General features: G+C 44.8%; 1 long non-coding RNA gene across 2 annotated transcripts; it reads left to right on the forward strand.

Moving 5' to 3' along the window:
• The first annotated feature begins 551 nt into the window (after nt 1–551).
• On the forward strand, nt 552–7,208 carry LOC132352717 (uncharacterized). Of its 2 annotated transcripts, none has more exons than XR_009498851.1 (3): nt 552–720; nt 5,074–5,140; nt 6,831–7,208. It is a non-coding gene; the product is annotated as an uncharacterized LOC132352717 (long non-coding RNA). The 2 variants fall into 2 exon arrangements; XR_009498852.1 differs by having other exon boundaries at nt 6,847–7,208.
• Nucleotides 7,209–20,777: the final 13,569 nt, after the last annotated feature.

The following is a 20,777-nucleotide window of genomic DNA, read 5'->3' on the forward strand; positions in this document are numbered from 1 at the left end:
TTCCGCAGTTCGGGCTGCCTGCCTGGATCTTCAGCCGCTCGCTCACCGGCGCGCCGCCGAACTACCGACCCGAAAGAGAAGGTCCCAGCGTCTCAGCCTTATGTATCGTACTGATCGGAACTTTCCAGAATCTGCGGCATTTACTCACCGGCGCCTCCACCGGCCCCTCCACGTGCCACTTCCGCTTCCTTCTTCTCGAGCCTTCTCGAAAGATTCCACCCAATGGGTGGCTGGTCCCTCTGGGGACGGCCGCCGTTGCCATGGCAGCAGGACAGCCCTTCCGACGCTATTGGCTCAAGCTGGCCAAGCTGACACGCCTACGCCCCGCCCGCCCTAGCCTGAGGCTCTTTGGTGTCTTAATAAAACGGGCAACGAAGAATGACTCGAAAAATCGTAATCTTCGTTATTTACTAGTGGGCGATGGTATCTGACCCTTAGACTCGAAGGAGAAGCTGGGCGGGCGGAGACACACCCCCCTCCTGCAGAGACCCGAGACCCCCGGACTCCAGAGAGGTCGGCCCGCTGTCAGGAGAGCGTGTCGGGAACCGTAGTTCGACTGGGAGACCGTGTCGCCTTGCATGCTGGGATGTGTAGTCCCGGTCGCAGTGCGGGCTGGGAGCCGGCTTTGTCTTGGGGGACTCGCGTGAGAGGGGGAGCTTCCCTTTATCGCTTTTCGCTCGTTTTCCAGCCACAGCGTTATTTTGTTTGCCTGCTTGTTCGGTATTCGCTTCTATTATTGTCTAGATTACCCCACGGCTGGTGAATTATGAATTAGAAAAAGGAGTTTACGTTTCAACTTCTAGTAACAAGCGTAAGGGTTTGTGTTAAATATTCTTGTATTCATCAGTGGCAGGATATTCTTTTGTGGAATAAAATGTCAGGGTTCTGTGGGTTTTGGTTTTTTTAAGCGAATTTTAGGTGTGGCGTAATTTGGAAAGCTCTCTGTGGTATCACTTTCTGTTTATTTTTGATACAGCTGACTTGAACGGACCTTGTTCTGCCCCGCCACTCCCGAGTCATAAATTATAAGTTTTGCTTCTTGCTTGATCAGAATCAGCTTTTGTTTCTTTCCCTGAAAAGCGATATCCCTATTAACTTATTTTCAGTAATGAGATGAGCATAAAAAGAAAAGAAAAAAGGGGGGGGGAACTCTGCTGGTATTGTCAGGTCTTTTCTACCCTTCAGTGTCCTTTTAAGTTTGCTCCTTGCTGACGCTCCCTCAGGGACGTAGGAATACATATGAAATCCGTAGGAATTTCGACCTGAAGTTAGAAAAATTAAGAGTATGGCAGTCTTTAGGAGGTTAAATCAGAGACAAGGCTAAAAGGCCAGGTTTATGTTGCCTACAAAATCAATTGTATGTTTGACCCGGCAGTTAGACAAAAGGTACTTAATCCTTACGTGCTTCAGTTAACTCACCTTTAAGGTGGAGAGAATTTAATAAAATAGTCTCTAAAGGTGACTGTATTCATAAATTTGAAAATATAGTTAGCTATAATTATTTTTGGTTTGCTTTACAAAAACTTCTTGACTCCCCCGCCCTCATTTTTTTTTTTTTTTTTTTGGCATATGAAAACCTTATATTAAAATCCATGAAATCATAGCATTTTTGAACAGAAATAGAACTTAGAGATTTTTTGGTCTGCTTCCCACATTTTTATGGGAAGCTTGTGCAGAAAGGAGAAAGGAACAGTTCTAGGTCTTTGGAGCCAGACGGATTTGGATCAGATTCAAATCCTGGGGCAATACTGATATGCTTTATAGTACAGCTTGTGAGAGCCCCTGGAGTTCGACTTCATGGGCTTGAATCTTGGCTATGTATACTTCTTATTAATTGGCCAGCTCTGTGACCTTGAGATAATTACCAAGCCTTCCTGTGTGCCACCTCACAGGATATGTGTAATGACTGAAGGGCTATGTAAAGCACTAAACATGCGTCATTATTATCTGATATCCGTTTAATATTCTTTGAATTCTTCCTGGGGCTTCAGTTTCAACATGGGTAAAATGGACATATACCTATCTTGTTGGGAGTTTGGAAGGATTAGATACAAATAAAACATCTAGTTTGGTAATAGATATTCAGTAAGTTGTAGTCATAGTAGTAGTAATACTAGTCAAGAAAAGCCAGTACCAGAACTTTTAGCTCAACTTGTACTGTTGTGGATGCCGATTTTGTGTAGCCCCCTTTTATATTTAATCAGTCCACTTTAACTATTTACTTACTGGAACAGGTGAATGAGTAGGGGCCATATGAACTACCACGTTTATTATCTAATAATGCATTTATGATGTTCTTAGAATCCTTGTCATTTTTATTATTTTATTACATTTTATTTGTTTTGATTTATTACGTTTTTAATATATACACAATTTCTCATACTATTTCTACCACAGTGTCAGAAATTGTAGAATAAAACCAGATAAAAGTCATCCCAACCAACTGCTATCTTGTTGTAGATCCAGAAGTAAACAGGGAATTAAGGTGACTTTATCCTAAGTCTGCTAGCAGCTACCATTGCAGTTATTGGGGGTTTTCCCCATATTTGTCTTAGAGAACAAAGAGAGTTCTCAAACCTGGAAGCAGAGACAGCTCCCGAAGAACAACAACAAAAAGACAAAATATGCACATGTAAAAGAAAAAAGTTCAAATAAAAATGCCTCTTAGAGAATGTGCAGTAGATGTGAAGAGCTGTGACAGGCGCTTCCTTGGAAGGAAGGAAGTGATGGGCAAAGAGTGGATATATAGATAGACTAATATACATGAAAGTGCTTATTACCTTCAACTTCTGGTGTGAGTCAGTATTCTTGTGGTCTCCTCTGTGTTCAGCATGGTGCCAGGTGCTGGAGGTTACAGAAGGAGTTCAAACTTGTTCTAAATCAGGGTGCCTTTTGTACAGCTTGTCTGTAATGCCAGTACATCTGAATGCCCAGATATCTGAAATCTTGTCCATTGCAGCCTCTTTCAGTGTTTTCTTTCTAAAGTTTTTTTTTTCCTTCTCATATATTAACTTGAAATTTATTCTTTAAAAATTAATTGGTACTGGAACTTCCCTGGTGGTCCAGTGGGTAAGACTCTGAGCTCCCAATGCAGGGGCTCCGGGTTCGATCCCTGGTCAGGGAACTAGATCCTGCATGCATGCCACAACTAAGAAGTCCGCATGCCTCAACTAAGACCCGGCGCAGCCAAAATCAATCAATAAATATTTTTTTAAAAAATTTAATTGGTACCCATAAAATCTATTTTGTCTTGTTTTTAAGTTATATTAGAAAGAATGATCACCTAAAAATAGTAATACATGGAAAAATCCTGAAGGAAACAAAGACTATATGTTTTTTTTCTTCTAACCTACAAAGGATCATAATATTTTACAACAACTGTGGTTAACAAAAACTCAGATTATAGGATTAATGTTCATATCTGCCCCTCCAAGCTCACTGAGAACTACTTTCCCCCTGGAGCACCATGGCCTTTTATCCTACCTCAAGGCTTCTGTGCTTGTCTGGCCTGTCTAGAAAGCTCTTCCTCAGGCTCTTGGCTAGGGCAGCTCCTTCTCATCCTTCAAGGCTCAGTGTAAATCTCGTCTCCCACAGAGGAAGATTCTGAATGCCAGCCAATAAGCACATCACCCTTCCTGAAGGAATACCCAGTGTTTGTTTAGTTATTAAGGTGAACCTGGCGCCAAGGGTGGGCACTGATTGGCTTGAGCCAATCAGCACATTCATTTCCCTTGACCACAGTCATTGGTTCAGGGGTGGGCCTGTGACCTACTCAGCCCAACCAGAGGACTCTGTGTACCATCACGTAGAAAGCAGGGATGGGAACCTTACCTCTCTACCCCTCTCCATCTCCATGCCCTCCACCTCCTCCTGTTTCCTCCAGGCAAGGTCTTGTGAGGTTATGACTATTACAACGCCCTCACTACAGACCTGAAAAGGAAGCTGGCATACAGAGTTGGATAGAAGTTGGAGCCAGTGGCATAAGCCAACCCTGAAACCCACCCTACCTCTGGATTTAAATTGTGTGAACCATATGTTTCCTTACTGCTTAGGCCAGCTTGAGTTGGGAGTTTGTTAGTTGCTGACAAAAACGTCCTAATTTCCTCTGCAAGGTAGGTCTTCCTTGGCTCTATTATCCGAAGCATCTCCTGGTTACCCAGTTACCCTGTATTGTTAATCCGTTTATTTCTTTTCCAATATATACCACAAACTGCAGTTACTTATTTATTTATGTATGCATTAACTTATTTTTTCTCTTTCAGTTGTATGGTTCAGGAAGGCAGTGACCTTATAAACTTATTAGGAAAAAGGGACATGTATCAGCTTTCCTCTAATACAGGGTTTTTCAACTGTTGACATATTAGGGCAGGTAGTTCTTGGTTGTGTGGGGACTGTCCTGTGCATTGTAGGATGTTTAGCAGCAGCCCAGGCCTCTACCCACTAGGTACCAGTAGCAGCACCCCTCGCCCCCAAAGTTGTCCCCGATTGAGAACCATAGCTGTAAGATTTTATTTAAGCTTCACTGGCACAAAAAAGGTATAGTCTTAGGACATGTTTTTGAGAGAAAAAGTATGTTTGATTTCTGAACCGCAGAGACTAAGATGGGAAGAACGATGGCCTCATTATGAATGAGTCAGGCAACGCCAGCCTGTATTTGGTCCAATAGGTGCAGAGGGGTAGGATGCCTCCCGTTTAGCTACAGGACATGCTTATTGTGAAAATGTGCCCTACCCGCTCCAAGGAGTTCATTTTGACTGTGGTTGAGAAGTATTTTTGTGATTATAAACTATTTCCCTCAGACAAGTATGCATAACTCACCACTTTTCTTTGGCTTAGTTTCCTTGCTTGTGAAATAGTAATTTGAATGCCTGCACAGTTACTGAAAATTATTAAATAATTCTTACATTTATGGTTACCTTAACCATTCTGTTTTAGTAGAAAAAAGAGAGAAATTTAGTGTTTGGATAACCAGGATCATTGCTGCCTTACATACCATTCTGATTTTTCACCCTGAAAACTAAATTCACATGCTATAAATAGATGCCTCTTTTCCTCTTCTCTTTGTTTCTTCAGCACATGGGAGAAAAAGCAAAGGGACAAAGAGGATCCTGTGTCTTCTCTATTCTGAACTATAATGGGGGTAAGTTCAAAGTTCTTACACTTAAAGATGAGTCATTTCAGTACAGACTATTTGGATTTGCCCTGTTGAAAGGAAGCATCTTCCTTTCAGAGAGGAAATAACCACCAAAGTGTTGGTTTTTTTTTTTTTTTTTTGAACCAGATAGACTCTGAGACCAGGATGTGTCTGAGCTCCAGAGATGGTAGCATTTATGATGGATGCCGTTGGTGGGTGGCACATCAGGTTCTTGGAACCGAGGGTGTATTCAGTTCCTCCAGCAAATTAATAATCCACTCGGGAGGGTGGGAGTGGTAGAATGAATAACATTTTCAGGCTGTGTTTTTATTGGACAAGTGGGAGTTCTTACATCATTTGTGCCAAGTGAAATGAAATCCCTTCTTCGACACTTGGGGAGAGCTGGCTACCTGATTGCAAAGTGAAATCTTGGCAAGGATGGATAGAATCACAAGGAGTCAGTTGTCTCGTGGTGAACAACTAGAATAATGTGGGAAAGAGAGAGACGTGAGACCTGAGAGTCATGCAAATTCAAGTTACTTTAATTCCCCAACACAAAGGAGAAACAGCAAAAAGGGTATTTCTTGCCAATTCTGAAAGACAAGGCACTCCAAAATAATTGCACATGACTTCCAACTGCTTTCTACATCAGCAAGCATAAGGCTTAAGGTATGTTCGAAGGAATGAGTAAAGCATTGAAGAAGATGTATCCCTCTAACCTCCTAGAGAGGGGAAAACACAGTTACTGTTGGGAAGCTGATATTGCCGACTAACGACCCTGAAACCAGATATTTAAATTCTGAAATGTTCAGTTTTTTTCCTGAGGAAGTTTGTAAACTGTTATTTTTCTTTCTTTCTTTCTTTCTTTTTTTTTTCTTTTTTCTTTTTTTTTGGTCATGCTGCATGGCTTGAGGGATTTCAGTTCCCTGACCAGGGATTGAACGCCTGCCCTCAGCAGTGAAAGCACTGAGTCCTAACCACTGGACCGCCAGGGAACTCCCTGTAAATTGTTTTTTTTCATTTTAAAGAAAGTACACTCCACAAATATGTTATTGCACTTTAGGTTATGCTTGCAAAGCCTCTCTTCTGAGGAGTTCACAATTTATCAACTCTTTTCATTTTTTGACTATATAAATTCTTCCCCTTCACCAACTGAAGAATGTCACTCGCCATCCAGCTCTACAAGGATTAAGTCATTAGCCGCTGCTGTCACTGACCTTCAACACACCTTGAAAGGAGTTGACAGAGGTCAGGATGAGGCAGTCTGTGCTCTGGGAGAGCTGGCAGAACAGGCCTTTAGAAAGATATTTTCAGGAGAAAAGTTTATGAACCCAATTTCTTACATCTTCCCATACTTAGAAAACACTAAAAGCATTAAGATTTTTGTGCCTTGTGGCCAGCAGTAACCTTGTACCAAGATGTGTGCTTGATTGCACCTGTCCCTTCTCCAAAATCACAGGAGCAGGACCCCAGGGTCCTCCCCACCTCCCCCCCATGTCCTCCGCCTGCCTTTTGTCTGTGGAAAATCTTTAGCCAAAGAATAAGTTTAATCAGAGAAGTGAGAAAGTGCAGAAACAAAGGGAAACAGTCCAACAAGACTAAATAATAATTGTTTAGTCATTAAGCATAGTCTAGGACCTTTAGGTCCTCTTCAAGGGCTATAGATCTAAGCCCTATCCTGTGAGCTGTCTTATAGATACTGAAACCCCCAGGTGGAAGAAGTTAACTACCTGATGACCAGGCTGTAGCCATGACAGAAGCTGCCACAATTCTGAGGACTGGCCTCAAAGAAATGGGAACAAACTGACCCTGGAACTAGAGACTAACTGCATTTAAAACAATCGCGATGACGCTGGTCAGACCACTGCATGACTGACTTCAAGATGCCTGTCAGAGCTGCCTGTGACTGTGCTCTTTCTCCAGGTAGCCCCCTCCCTCCATGTGTACAGCTCTTGCCCCCTGATTGTCTGTGAGGGGAATTGGCCTTTGGAGAGGGGTCTGCCCTCCCTCAGAACTGCCCACCCCAGTTCCGGTTGCTGACCTCCAAAATAAAGCAAACTTCCCTTTCCACCAACCTTGCCTCTTTATTGGCTTTTGAGCAGCAATCAGCCAGAACCCCACTTTCAGGTAACATGCTGACCTCCTCCCTTACCTCTTGGGAGCGGTTCCTCAGAGCTCTCTGAAAGACTGTCTCCCCCGCTATTGTCCTCAGTAAGTCCCCAGATGAAACTGAAACTCACAGCTATCAGGTTGTGCATTTTTATTTCAGTTGACACCTTTGTCTCTGAAGGGAGGGAACAGGGTCAGCCCAAGACAAAAAGTCAGGAAAGTCTGTCTTTAGCTCCTGACACCTGCCTCTCTATACCTGTCTCCAGCCTCCTCATTTACTATTAGTTGCGTCTCCTAACTGTCCCGGAATGTAGATCCCTGATCACCCACTGCCAAGGTTCTTAAGCCCTGCACGCATGTTCTGTTCCTGTCCAATTTCTTCTTGGCCTTCCAAGGGCTGAGGGGCCTAACGAGCAAAAGGCAACCGCAGTCCTGTCTTACATCATCAACTGTAAAAAAGTGCCCTTCTCTCCTGGAACAAACCACAACAGACCATTTTCCCCTCTGTCCCTGCACTGGCCTTGCTTGGTCTTCCACTGGTGAGGACACGTCCTAAGGAGGAGCAGAACCGATCTAGGCTCATTACCACTGGGGCAGCGATGAAAGAAAAGGACATTTTTGTTTCCTGAGAGTACGGAAGCCCCACTTTCACTACTGTGACCTATGACATGTCCTTGAGGATGGCATTTGTCCTTGAACAGAATCAGAACTCTTCCCTGGGCAGAGTAAAGTGTGTCTGTTTGCAAGGGAATGATGGGGTGCTTGGCAGGAAGGGGGGAGGGGGTACCCCAGTACTGAACCCTTCCAGGAACGGTTCCAAGTACCTCGCTGACTTTTTTCAGTAGCAGTGGGGCTCCAGGAAATTAATCATGCGTGATGCAATAAAACCAATACGGCCAGACCTTTGTGCTTTTAAACATGTCCTTACAGATTACATAATGAAAATGCCTGTTAGCCTTCAGCTTGACGTGATTTTTCCTAATTAGTCAACTCTGCACGCTTGGCTTCACCTACAACGGATGAGCACCTTCGGCGCGCAAGGCCTTCGCTTTGACTGGAGACGTGGTGAGGACTGGCCCGAGGCCCTGCCCTCAGGAAGCTGAAGGGGAAGCAGCTCTTAGGACAAGGTTCGGGGCCCGGCTGGCCGGGCTGTGGATCCGGTGTTGCAGTGAGAGTTTCAAGACGGCACACTAGGCTCTGTGTCTGGAGTCAGATGGGTCTGGGTGTAAGTCCTGGCCCACAGCCTCTCGTGGGCGTGTTTCTTAACCTCTGTGAAATCGTACCTGTAATGTGGATAGGAAACCTACCACGTTGTGGCTTTGCAGAGACCAATTAAATAATACAGCGTAAGCAAGGTGCCTGCCACAAGAAGGGAGCACGCTGAACAGCAGCTGCGGTTGTTATTGCCTGATGACTTGACCTCCTGCTCACCAAAGACACCTCCACACTTCCTTCCCCTCATAATCCTCTCCCAGCACGACAACACGCAACGGCTTACCCTTCCTCATCTTTCGCAGGGTGCCGCTTCTGTAGCATCGCTGCTCAGACAATCGACAGTCACAGATTTCAAAAAGTTCGGTAGATCTGTGTTAATATCTTCGCGGATAATTCAAAATCAGAGAATCAAATTTTAGCAGGGAGATGCCTCCTTTCTGCTGTGAGAGAGTCTTGAGAAGATTCTGAATGCCATAGATTTTTAACTTTGTCAGTGTCCTGGAAAGATTAACTTTATTTTTTTTTAAACCTTTATTTCTATTACATGGTTCTTAAAGCCCTTTCTCCAGTGTTATTTTTTTTAAATGGTCATAGGAACATACATATATATATTTTTTAAGTATTTATTTATTTATTTATGGCTGTGTTGGGTCTTCGTTTCTGTGCGAGGGCTTTCTCTAGTTGCGGCGAGCGGGGGCCACTCCTCATCGCAGTGCGCGGGCCTCTCACGATCGCGGCCTCTCTTGTGGAGCACAGGCTCCAGACGCGCAGGTTCAGCAATTGTGGCTCACGGGCCCAGCCGCTCCGCGGCACGTGGGATCTTCCCAGACCAGGGCTCGAACCCGTGTCCCCTGCATTGGCAGGCAGACTCTCAACCACTGCACCACCAGGGAAGCCCCTCCCCAGTGTTATTTTATAACACATTACATTTCTGCTTAGCAGATCGTTCTAGTGACACTAGCACATTTTCTAAAGGAATGTTACAATACCATGCACTGCAAGGGCTAGTCAGCCGCCCTTGTTCAGCGCGGGAAGTTTCCCCAAGTCTAGCCATTCATCCATTCATCCGACAAATATTTATGGAATTCCTTCCATAAAAAGCCATTATGTAAGAGTGTTACCGTTGATTCAAAGATTCATTATCAACAAAAAATGTTTGCCTACCTGCTGGGGTGAGGGATGCCGGGAGATACAAGTGAAAGGCCACAGGGAGGTGTAGGTGAAACCAAGGACTTAGGGACCAGAGAGAGCTATGCCCAAACCTCAGTCTCTAACTGTGTGACTCTAGGAAGCAGCTTAAGCTCTCTGAGCCTCAGCCTCTTCATTTTCAGAATGGGGATCCACCATCAGTCATTCAACAAACATGTCCACCGTGTGCTAGGTACGTCCCCTTGTTAAATTCATTTACTTATGCTCTCCTGTTAAATACCACCGTGCTCTAAGACATCTAGCCAGTAGATCCTCAACAAATGCTATTTTATGTTCTCCTGTCCTTCTAACTTATATATTCATTTACTAAACTTTGGTGACTTCCCTGGTGGTCCAGGGGCTAAGACTCCGGGCTCCCAATGCAGGGGGCCCGGGTTCAATCCCTGGTCAGGGAACTAGATCCCACAGGCATGCCGCAACTAAGAGTTCCCATGCTGCAACTAAAAAAATCCTGCGTGCCGCAACTAAGACCAAGCACAGCCAAATAAATAAATATTTTAAAAAATAAAGGAATAAATAAGAACATTTTGAACCAAGCCCAGTGCTAGGAAGCAAAAAGAGATAAAGACCACACCTCAAGCTTCCCAATCTAGTTGGGGACACAACCCCTAAACAGATAATTATCCAGGAATCATTGTAATGACAGCGCTGTGCATGGAACATCATTGGAACATTATTGTTGGAACAATAATTGGAAAAGAAGTGAGACCCTAGCCCAGCCTGGGGCAAGGGCGTGGGAGGGGGAATAAGTTGTTGACCCCTGAGCTGAGGTGGGCAGCTGGAGGAAGGGTCCCCCATCTCAGGTCCAAATGTGCAGATGCACAGGAGGTGCTGATAGCTGTGAGGACAAGCAGGTTTCTGAAATAAGGAACGGACAACAATGATGTAAAAACGTAAGCACATCAGAGTGAACACATACTGTGTGTTTCCAGACTGCCTCTGAGTATGAAACTGTAAGCATTCCAAGTCATAGCACTGGCTCTCCAGGAAATTGATCTGCGCAAGTGAAACCCATATGCCCAAATCTTTGTGTTTTTATTTTTAATTTTCTAATTAATTAATTAATTTTCTGGCCGCACCGCGTGACATGTGGGATCTTAGTTCCCCGGCGGGGACGGAACCCGCGCCCCCTGCAGTGGGAGCATGGACTGCCAGGGAAGTCCCTTTGTGTTTCTAATATGTCCTCACAAATTACATAATGGAAATACCTATCCGCTTGACTTTTTTTTTTTTTTTTCCCAATTTGCACTTTCCTCATTTGGAGTAATCTGGATGAACCCAGTTCACCTGACTGAGGCTTTTAAAAAAGCGTGATGGAGTCACGCGGTTGGCGAAACGTTATAATACCAAGATGGTGCTTCGTGTCCTGACTGGAGGAGGGTGACCCGCTGCCCTCCTGGCTCGAGCCACTCACTACACCCCTGACCCAAACCCAACGGCCACCTGGAACAGGACCAGTGAGGGGATTCAGTGGGCTTAGAGCAGACACAGCGTGACCACAGCCAGGAGAGCAGGTGAGCCATGGGAAAAAACCTCTGTTGAAACATTTGTGGGTTAAGAGCAAACCCGAGTGTATCTGAGACCAGAGGAGTCGAAGTGTAAATAAATTGTAGAAATGAGGATGCTTATGCAGAGAGTAGGAATCCTAGAAACGTGAATTTATTCTCTTTGCCACCCAGGGGAGCCAGAGATTCATGAAAATCTTACACAAAGCTGCCTAAGTTAAGAGCCAGGGACGAGAAATGTAGTATTTCAGTTTGGGCTTTTGCAACTTCAGGCAACAAGCAGACAACCAACCAACAAAAAAGAACAAAAAAGGAGAATGTATTGATTCACGTAACTTGAAAGTTTTGAGGTGCATCTGATTTGGGCTCAGCCATATCCAGGGGCCCAGGTGGGCTCATCATGACTTGCCGCAACTTTCTTTATCCACCTCTCATGTGAGCTTTGCCCCCGCGATGCATTCCTTCCATCGTGGGCCTTGCTCAGGTGGGGGCAAAGCCAGGCCCAGCTCCAGCTTGACGTAGTACTTTCCCCTGGGAGGAGGAGAGGGGGTGAGCGTCAGACACGTTTTCCAGAGAACCTCCCAGGTCTCGCTGAGCCGGGTGCTTTGTATTTCATCCTCGTTTTACAAATAAGACTCAGCTGGATTAAGTGATTCCCCGAACTGTGAAGCGGTTAAGTGGTGGAGCCGGGTGTTAAACGCGGAAGCTTGTGCTTGCTCAGTAGGGGTGGGGGAGTGATGGGGACGGTCCTGGAGGCTTTGGCTGGCAGGGTGGAGGGTGAGAGGGGTGGACATGGGTGCAGGTGGGTGTGAGGAAACAGAACGTGCGTTTAGGTCATTCTTCCCTTTGTTCAAGCACAGCCTAAGTCATAACATCCCCAACAGGTGAGTCCCAAAGACTGGGACAGAATTTTCACTCCATTAGGGGCGCAGGGCAGTCTGCGGGGATGGAGTGGGGAGGCTTCAGGAGGGTTGGCGGGGACAGTACTCCTGTGGGAGCCCGCACGGGGCGGGGCCCAGCCCTCCCCTGGGGAAGGGGCACGGAGGGTCCGCCGGCTGCTCTCAGGCGGTGAGGCTGGCCCAGGAGGGCCTCTTACCCTCTGCAGCCCCGCAGCCTCGAGGCTCCCATTTCCCTGTTAGTTGGGACCGAGCTGCTGAATCTGGTCTGTGTGGAGGGGGGCACTGCCTTGAGTCCGAGGGGTGGGAACAGCCCACAGAGATGACACCCGAGGCCAGTGGGGGCAGAGTAGGGGGCCGACCGAAAGGACAGGGATTAACTCAGCGTAGAGTGACTGAACTGCGATCTAGAGGTCTCTAGAAAACAAGGGTTTCTCAGCAAGCAAAGCTGACGTTCCAGCTTCTCCTTGAATGGTCGAGAATGTTCAGGAGAACGCTAGGTCATGGGAAATGAGGTAATGTCCAGAGCACAGATGACCTGGAGACAGATGAAAGCCGAAGCCCGAGGAAGCCAGGCCTCGCTCTCGAAAATTTAATCCATCTGTGACTTGACTCTAGTTATTGTAAGAGCACAGCCCAAGCCTTACAGTAACTGGTTTTATGCGCTTTGGATTTCTTTGCTTTCTTTTGATTTTACTTAAGAATTTAAAAATATTATATTTCTCATAAGAAAAAGCACTGAGGGACTTCCCTAGTGGTCCAGGGGGTAAGACTCCACGCTTCCAATGCAGGCAGCCTGGGTTCAGTCCCTGGCGGGAAACTTGATCCTGCATACCACAGCTAAGAAGTCCAAATGCCACAACTAAAAGATCCCTCATGCTGCAACAAGGATCCCGAGTGCCGCAACTAAGACCCGGTGCAGCCAAAATAAATAAATAAATAAATATTAAAGAAAAAAAAAAAAAGAAGAAAAGTTTGAGCCTTGAATGCCCAAACTGAATAGAATTTTCAGAAATGGGAATTGTGACTATTTAAAGTATATTCCTAGTTTGTTTTTTTTTTTTTCTCTCTGACTCAAAACTTGTGTGAATAGCTGGGCTTTTGGCTTGTTTGGGAGGAATTTCACATTTGCAAATTAATAACCCAGTTCTAGCTGAGATGGTAATGTCCAGATACTTCATTTCCAAACAAACTCAGATCTAGAATTTTTAATAGCCCAGGCCTGGGATTGGATTGTGTTCATTTGTGCCCTAAGGCGTACATCCGAGACTGACAGGAGAAAACCCAACTGAGCACGAGTGTTGGGACAGTGTGAGTGAAGGAGAGCAATTTGCTTGAGTTTTAAACTGCATTTTTTTTCCGTAAGTCATTTAATGCACTAACTTCTACAATCAGCCATTACTGAGAAATTATGGGAACCTTGAAGTATTTATAAAAAATGATTTCTAATGTTATATAAGTTAATTCAACAGATAATTATAAGCACCTACTTTGTGTCAGGCACTGTGTAGATACACAGGCAAATTAGACAGGGTGTTGAAACAGAATTATAATAGGTTGTGAGAGATGATATGAATATGATAGAATTATGCCCAAAGGGTGTGGTCCCAGGGATGGGGGTGGAGAGGGACAGGAAAGAAATATTAGAACTTGTCTGCATATTTTTTATCTCACACTTTAAATTTTGCTATTTTTGTATTTTTTAGATAGACATTATTGGTCCAGTGACACACATATAATTTATAAACAGACATAGGTAGCTGTGGTGTATAATTGGTCGTTTAGAGAACACCGCTAAATGAGACCAGAAACAGGAATTGATTGAGGTGTGATCTGAGGTGTGGAGGACTCAGAATAACTTCCCCTAATAAGCAATACTTGATCTGAATTCCCCAGGAAGCCTGTGATTTTGCCAGGCAGAAAAGTGGAGGGAGCATGTTAGTCAGAAGAAAAATATCGCAGTGTCTTTCACATGTGTGAAAGAATATGACACTTTAACCACATGTGGGGAGGCTGGAGGGAGCCCTGCATCCGTGTTGGGATCAGCAAGGGGAGGGAGAGGCGGACCAGCTGGTGGAAAGGTAGAGACCAGGGTGTGAAGGACTTTGTTTGCCAAGCTCTTGGCCCTGTGTTTTACCCCATGTGAAGGACTGGAGGGGAAGAAAGAGAAGGACGGCTGATCACACCTTCCCACTGCCCCACTGGACCAATCTGTGGGGTCCTCTTCCTAGTTGTGATGCTGAGTGGGTCTACCTCTGCAGGAGGAAGAAGGAATGAGAATCAAAAAACTCTCCTGCCTCACCGAACCTCTAAAATGTAGCCCCGAGCAGGAGAGGGCCTCAGATTTTTAACTCTTGGACCATAATGGTCCTCCAGCAGTCCATAGCCAAATCCATACTGTTGGTGAGCACAGAGTTGGTCTCAGACATGGGGTTAGATAAGCATCGTCTTTGTACTGACTGTCTTTTCCACTCCTAATAACATGTTATTCCTATTACTAGATACTTGTCTGAAATCACAAATAACCAAATTGTGAAACCAAATGCCCTCTTGAACAGTCTGCAGTACTTAACATTGTTGGCAACATTTTTGTACTAGTTCTGGGTCTTAGTTGCAAGTAGCAGAAATCGCTCAGGCTGATTTAAGGAGAAAAGGAACAGAAAGGTACTGGGTAGCTCAAATAATCTGGGGGGATTGGGGAGTGGACATGGCAGAGGGGCAGGGAACCAGGCCTGAAGGCCAGGAAACCAAGAATAAGTCCCTGAATCCTGCTGGAGATTGATCCATGGACTCTGCCGCTGGCCCTGGGCATTGCTGCTTACACTGTTGGTGGCACCGACACTGGATGACCTGTTGCTGCGGCCGCCTTTCACTGCAGTGTCCGCTGCAGCATCCCTAGCCACCTGTTCAGAGGCTGGGACGTGAGTGTCTGATCGGCAGGGTCAAGGTTATGCCCCCACTTCCTCCCTAGCTGCAAGGGAGGCTGGGAAAGTGATTAGGCTTTGCTCAGCAAGGTGAGGAATTCCCTCAGCGTAGCAAAGGGCTGAGATGCTGGAGAGTCAAAAGGACTTCCCTGGCAGTCCAGTGGTTAGGACTCCACGCTCTCACTGCTGAGGGCCTGGGTTCAGTCCCTGGTCAGGGAACTAAGATCCCATAAGCTGCAAGGTGCAGCCAAAACAAAAAAAGGAAAGCTCCACATTCACTTTCTACCTCCTTCTGAAATGCCTGGTCTGGCTCCCCCCAACCTGTCTGAGTGCTTTGTCACTCGCTTCTCTTCCTTCCCTTGACCCTTAGATGAGGACAGCCTCTGTGATATCATGAAAACGTATTTGGTCTTCTCTTTGGCTCCTGGCACAGAGCTCCTAAAACCCTTGGAACTTCCTAAGTGATAAGGGTGATAGGAGTTTCTTTCCTTCTAATGAAGTGACTCTCGGTGGGCCCCTAGATACTTCAGGGTGGGGCTGGTTGCCAGAAAGACCAAGCCTTGATTAGAAGCTTGGAGCTTTCAGCTCCCCTCACCCCCGTCACTCCCAACCTCCAGGGAAGAGAGAGATTGAGGCTAGAGGCTGGAGATTGAGTTAATCACCAAGGACCAATTCTTTAATCAATCATGCCTATGTAATGAAACCTCCATAGAAACCCGTAAACGATGGCATTCGGAGTGCTTTCAGGTTGGCCAGTACTTCCATATGCCTGGAGGGCGGTGCACCCCAATTCACTGGGGGCAGAAGCTCCTGTGCTTGGGACCCTTTTGGATGTTGCCCAAAGTACCTCTCCATCTGGTTGTTCAAATACATCTTTTGTAATAAACTGATAAACCTAAGGTGACTTCCTCAGTTCTGTGAGCTGTTCTAGGAAATCACTGAACCTGAAGAGAAGGTGGTGGGAACCCCACATTTTTAGCCCCTCGGTCAGAAGTATGGGTGATGCAGGCTTGCAACTGGCATCTGAAATGGGGCAGTCTGTGGGACTGAGGCTTTTAACTTGTGGAATCTAACAGTAAGTCCAGGTAGATAGTGTCAGAATTGAATCGCTGGACACCCAGCTGGTGTCAGAGAGTTGGAGATGGGGTGTTGGAAAAGTATTTGGTGTCAAGAGGAAAAAACCTAACAGCCCTCAGGATGGTGCCCCTAACTTGGTGTTCTGCCATTTCCCACTCTCTTTGCTCTTAATGACTCCTGTGAAATTTTTTTCCAATTCTTTTGTGGGTCACTTTGAATCTGTACTTCAGTCACTGACCCTTTTCTTGGTTTCATTCTTCATGTCTATCTGCCTACTGAATGTTTCTATTTAGCTGGCCCACCTTCACCTCGAATGCAATTTGTCTAATACAGAAAACAGAAACACTTAACATGCCCTTTTCCCTCACTTCTCTGACCATGGTACTTGGCCACTCAGATTCCAAATTCAGAATCACGCTTGATTCCTTCTGGTTAAACCTCAGTCTTTTCGATTTATCCTTCACGATGACTCCTACATTCCCTTTCTTTTCCTAATTCTGCAGCCACGGCTCTAGTTCAGCTCCTGTCGACTTACGCCTGGACCATCACAACAGTCTTCAAACCACCTCACTGTCGTCTGTCTACACTCTGGTGCATCCAGATTCTCCCTCCAGAGACTTCTTTGGTGAGTCAGTCTCTCAGCAACACAAAGGGTCACTACTGACTATCAAAGAAAGCACAGCTTTGTAAGCTTGCCATTCAAGGCCTCAACCATCTTGCCTCAACTTCCTTCCTCTGTGCTAGCTTCATATATTCTGTGATTTAACCTCAAACATTTAAGCAGACTGAGGGATGCTACCTTGAAGGGATCATAGAAAGAAGAATATGTTGATTCCAAACATTGAGAGGTCCTTTAAATTCTGTGCCTGCCATGTTCTCTTCTCTTCCAACACCACTGCCCCACTTTAATTTCTCCCTATTCTCAACCAACCCCTGGGTGCTTCAGTGAGTCACGGCAGCTTCCCTGAGCAGAGGCATAAATGGATCTCAAGATTTGGGGTCTCCTTTCTTCTCCTTCCCTTCTGTCCCTCCCAAAGTAGATGTCAGTGTACAAAGCAGGGAAACACCAAACCAGGACTTACCTCCTCTCGAAAGCCAAAGAACATGACAGTTTAATTTAAGCCAGAGAGTCCAACATCCCCTTGACTTAAAGCTAGTAAAGTGTTATTTCTGAAAATTGTGTTTCAATTGTGGGAGACATTATCATGCCACAGCTATTTTATTGTTATTGAAGTCAAGGAATTATAAAGGAAGTATATTTTTAGAAGAAAAGAGACATAAATCACATTTTGGTTCTAGCATTTTCAATTAAATGATGTCCGTATCGCTAAGCCTAACATTTCTCTCGTGGATTAATGAGATGTCCTCAGGGCCCTGTGGCCTCCTTCCGTGGGCCTGGTCAGGTGCCCCCTCCCCTCCCAGGGACTTGTGTCCTCACCAGGGCCAGTGCTCACTCCTGGGCTTGCTACTGTCCCCTGCAGACAGCTTTCCTGTCTTCTCACCCTGAAATCATCTGTGTGCTAGAAGACACTTCCTGATGTGATGAACTGTGGTCACACTGTCTATGCGCCTTCCTGCAAGTATTTCTCTTACTTCACTGACTTTATGTCTTTACATCATTTTCCCCCTTTTTCCATTTCTACCAGTTTGGGTCCTTCCCCCATTTCATGACCTCTATTCAAATTCCACCTTCTCCCTGAAACCATCCTTGATTATCCAAGCCAGAGTTTTCTTTCTCCCAAGAACACTCGTAACTGCTCAATTCGTCTAGATTTCTCCTCTAACGGCCTTGTGTGCGATTATTTGTGTGGTTACCTGGTACATAGTGAGGAGCCGTACACAGGTAAGGTGACATACTTGTCATCTCGTCTTTTCTTTCCAGATATTTTGTGAGTTTCTGAAGGGGAGAGGCTAAGTTCTAAAAACTGAACCCTTAGATTCCACCTATAAGTGATGTCATATGATATTTGTCTTTCTCTGTCTGACTCACTTCATGTAGTATGATAATCTCTAGGTCCATCTATGTTGCTGCAAAGGGTATTATTTCATCCTTTTTTATGGCTGAATAATATATTTTACATATATATATATATATCTCACCAAAAAAAAGGGGTACATAGAGTTCCCTGGTGGCCTAGTGGTTAGGATGCGGGGCTTTCACTGCCGTGGCCCAGGTTTGATTCCCTGGTTGGGGAACTGAGATCCTGCAAGTAGTACAGTGCAGCCAAAAAAAAAAAAAAAAAGAGATACAAATGAACTTACTTAAAAACAGAAATAGACCCACAGACATAGAAAACAAACTACACATAAAATAGATAACCAACGAGGACCTACTGTATAGCACAGGGAACTATACTCAATATTGCAATATTCTGTAATAGCCTATAAGGGAAAAGAACCTGAAAAAGAATATATATATTCAAATATATATATACACACACACACACACACATATGAATCATTGTGCTGAACATCTGAAACTAACACGGCAATGTGAATCAACTATTCTCCAATAAAATAAAAAAAAGAAAAAGAAAAGAAAGCCTTGAACCTTGTTGGTACCCCCTCACACCAGCTGGCATCGCATCCTCAGAGCAGATGCTGGGATGTTACAGGACGGAGGTGCAGAGCAAGGATAGGTGGTGTGTAGCACCGGGCTCAGCAGTAGCCAGCTCTCCTCTCCTCTGGCTAGGAGGACTGCACCCCCCCCAGCCTGCAGTGAAACCTGCGCAGGGGGGTGACTGTCGCAGAAGCACTTGTCTGCTGGCACGCATGCTCCCACTGCAATGATGGCCGTGAAAGGGAACTCGAGCTGAGATGGCAGCTAGCCCGGAGGTCACCCACGATGCAGAACAGCTGGCCTGGAGGCGCTTCCAGGCCAGCAGCAGACCTGGCAAGATCAAGAAAGCCTTGGTAGCTTTAAGCCACTGAAATTTTCAAGTTGTTTGTTACCATAGCATAACGTTGCCCATCTGACTGATATTTGTTATTTTAAATCCTTAGTGATTAGGAGTATAAATAGGTAATTGAGAGGCAAAGTGGGATTCTTGGAAATTTGGCACCTTAAATGCAACAAATCTAAACCAAAACGGGGAGCAATTCAGGGTAAGAAGGAGCATTTTTGGAGCCAGACTGACCAGGGATTGAATCCTGGCTCCTACAGTTTACAAGTTATATGTCCTGAACTGGCAGTTTGCAAGCTTTTTGGTCTTAGGACCCCTTTGCACTCTTAAAAATTATTGAGGACCCCAAAGAACTTTCATTTATGTGGGTCATGTCTCAATATTTGTTGTACAATATTAGATATAAGACCAAAGATTTTTAACAGTGATTTATCAATTCATTAAAAATAACTATACTTAACCTATCACATGTTAATATATTTTTATGAGAAATAACTATATATTCCCCCCAAATTAGAAGACTGTCATTAATTTACATTCTTGTAAATTCTTTTTTATAAATTTTTTTAAAATCTATTTATTTATTTATTTTTGGCTGCGTTGGGTCTTCGTTGCTGTGGGCAGGCTTTCTCTAGTTGTGGCGAGCAGGGGCTACTCTTTGTTGTAGCACGCAGGCTTCTCATTGCCATGGCTTCTCTTGTTGCGGAGCACGGGCTCTAGGATCAGGCTTCAGTAGTTGTGGCACGCGGGCTCAGTAGTTGTGGCTTGCAGGCTCTAGAGCGCATGCTCAGTAGTTGTGGCGCATGGGCTTAGTTCCTCCATGGCATGTGGGATCTTCTCGGACCAGGGCTCGAACCCGTGTCCCCTGCATTGGCAGGCGGATTCTTAACCACTGCACCACCAGGGAAGCCCCCATTCATGTAAATTCTTTAATATCTTGTTTAATAGAAGATGGATTCTTATATTTGTTTCTTCATTTTATCTGTTGGGATATATTGTTTTGGATGAAGTAAATGAAGAAAATCCAGCTTCACAGATACACAATTGGAAAATGGAAGGGTTTTCAATAATCCTTCCATAAAATTGTGGGCATTCTTGGATATTACACCAAAATTTGAGACAATCAGGAGTTTATTAAAGGTTAGTTGTAACATGAATCTGAAGCCCTATCAGTGAACTTCTGTACGAGGTTACATTAAAACCCATTGGTCTGTCTTTTACTTTGAATGGAACTTTTAAAAAGCCCATTCATGAGTTTGTAACATCTTACATAAGTTGTTTGGAAAATATTGTTTCCCAGAAGTTGCAGGACTTCCAAACGTTGACACATGTTGTTATACAGTATCAAAAAATCACATTTATTAACACCGTCATTGACACTGAAAAGTCTTCACGGATGGGGAGGCTATGAAGCTCATGGGAGCAGAAACAAGTTGTCCAAAAGTCAAGTCTCACGTCAAAGCTTGAATCTTATAGTTGTCACAAGTAACATCAGTTGTTTTCCTCGAAGTGGCAGGCTCACTTTATTTTTGAGAACATGTTTGCCCAGTCCTTAAGGCTGAATAACCATAGTTTACCTGTCAGTCTATCAACTAAAAACCATGTTCTGTGAAACAAGCAACTAGTTTAGCTTGCAACTTGAGCAATCACACAGGTGCTTTTCCTTGAGACAACATCCTAGTTTGATGTACAGCAGGAGTACTTTAATGTTACGCCTCAGTTTGCCCCACAAAATGTTAAAAAGATGTGTGCTCAAAGGTGTAGTTTAATAAAATTATTAATTTATTCCGCTTTAGCAAGGATCC

Source organism: Balaenoptera ricei, chromosome 18 (assembly GCF_028023285.1).
Source record: "Balaenoptera ricei isolate mBalRic1 chromosome 18, mBalRic1.hap2, whole genome shotgun sequence".
NCBI lineage: Eukaryota > Metazoa > Chordata > Mammalia > Artiodactyla > Balaenopteridae > Balaenoptera > Balaenoptera ricei.